The sequence below is a fragment of the Elephas maximus genome, chromosome 14, assembly GCF_024166365.1.
Source record: "Elephas maximus indicus isolate mEleMax1 chromosome 14, mEleMax1 primary haplotype, whole genome shotgun sequence".
In the NCBI taxonomy this organism is placed as follows: Eukaryota; Metazoa; Chordata; class Mammalia; order Proboscidea; family Elephantidae; genus Elephas; species Elephas maximus.
In genome coordinates this window covers 52,008,786-52,010,925 of record NC_064832.1, presented here as the reverse complement: position 1 = coordinate 52,010,925, position 2,140 = coordinate 52,008,786, and the positions used below count along the sequence as shown (strand labels likewise).

Sequence of the window (2,140 nt, the reverse complement as noted above, 5' to 3'; positions counted from 1 at the left end):
TGATACATTAAAGAAAATTCTTCAGAAAGAAGAATTAATATAAGTAAGAAACCTGGATTTACTGAAAGAAATAAAAAGCACTGAATATAGAATAAATTAAATATAAAAGTCATTTTTCTTATTTTAATTTCTCTAAAAGGTGACTTAATTTCTAAAGCAAAATGAATGGACTATATTGTGTGTTTGTAACAGATATAAAATAAAAGGTATATAGTTGGTAATACAATGAAAGGTTGAATTGAATTGAGAGGATACACCCATAACTTCCTTATATGGCATATGAAGCAGGTATAATACATTAACCCAGAAGATACGTAATAAAAGATAAATGTTTTCAAACCTAGGGCACTAAATATTTTTAAAATATGTAAAAAAGAAGCTGATAGTGTAGACAAATGAAATCATAAAAGAAATTAATGCAAAAGAAGGCTAAAGAAAAATATTGAAACAAATTGGAAATTTATGGGACTAAATAGAAACATTGTATACACTTCTTTAATGGAAAGATGCATTACAACCCCAAAACAACTATTCTAAAAATAGCAAACTTCTTGAATATGAAGTGACTCATCAGCTAAGAATTACAAACCTATCAAAAATTCTCCAAAATAAAAAAAAAAGAAATAATTCATTACTTTCATAAAAAAGTGATAGTGACTTTCACCTCAATATATTATCACTTAAAAATTCAAAAATACTTCTGATGGAAAAAAGAAGTTAGTTTATTTTGAAATTATTTTCATTTAGAAATCGAAAACATACTGGGAGAAAAAAAACAAAAGGAAAACACAAATATATGGCAAATTATTACCCTTTGAGCTTGCTTTTCAAACCCTCACTTGTTCACAAAGGCCCAAGAGAAAAACTCTCCCAAAAAGTTATTCAGCCATCAACAATGATGTTATTAATAGGGATATGTATCAATTTCAAAAAGAGGTCAAAAGATCCCATTATAGAAAATCCTGCTGGTGTTGCTATGACAGTTTTTTCTTTTTTTTAATCAGATTTGGTGTATCTTTTAACCAGTTAAATTGAGTCCTTCACAAACCACCAACTTGTCTCAACAAATTTCATCACTTAATCCATGCTCGGGTGTCCAACTACCACTTAAGACCTAAACATAATTCTTAATTTGTACACCTTGATAAGGATTTTGAATTTTATCCTAAAATGAAATAGAAAGGCATAGATGGATATTAATCAGGTTTGTAAACTGATTGGACCTATGGTTAAAAAAAATGTATATATACATTAACTGTTATGTGGAGAATGACTGGGAGTGGTGGAAAAAGAAAAAAAAGGAAATGGAGTGTTCCGCCTGTTCCAGATGATGGTAGTTTGTACTAGTCAAAAGCAGTGGCGATTGAAAAAAAAAAAAACACAAACTGAAGAAAAACAGATTATTGGAAAAATATTAAAGGTTAGTGAAATTGACATACAAAACCTAGTTGAAGCCATTCATCTAGACCTTCACCTTATGAACTAATTTGTGCAAATACTAACAACCACATAGTAGGTTAAAGTCCCCGGATTTCACCAACGAGTAAGCACAAAGGCAGTCAGTAATATTTAATACAAACCCTCAAACCTTGGTTTCCATGAGCTGGACAAGTGGGAATTTCGGTCTTCTCTAGAAGTTTACTCGCAATGTAAATCTGAAAATCTACAGGGAAGCTTACTTATATATTGTGACTTTTCAATAGATGGTAAAGCTTCAGGCTTCCTTGGGTATGACAGACCCTTACTACTGTGGTCACATTGACACTGTACTCCATTGCTCACAGACATTCTAATCTTCTGTTGCTACTTGTCAATTTTCCTCCACTTGCCAATTTCCTCTGTACAGATGACCTATGCCACTCATATTCTGGTGTCTGCACCACTACCTATTATTTTTAAAAATATGTATCTTGAATTGCCAAGTAAAATGACTGACACATAAACAAAAATAAAAAACAACAACAAAAAAAAAACAGCTGCCGTTCAAGTTGATTTTGACTCATAGTGACCCTATTGAACAAGGTAGAACTGCCCCATAAGGTTTCCAAGGAGCAGCTGGTGGATTTGAACTGCCCACCTTTTGGTTAGCAGGTGAGTTTTTAACCACTGTGCCACCAGGGCTCCAACTGGCACAGAGTAG

The 2,140-nt window shown here is 32.2% G+C and overlaps 1 pseudogene; it reads right to left on the bottom strand.

Annotated features, from left to right (window-relative positions):
* Positions 1-882: 882 nt before the first annotated feature.
* Positions 883-1,086, bottom strand: LOC126058211 (protein transport protein Sec61 subunit gamma-like; annotated as a pseudogene).
* Positions 1,087-2,140: the final 1,054 nt, after the last annotated feature.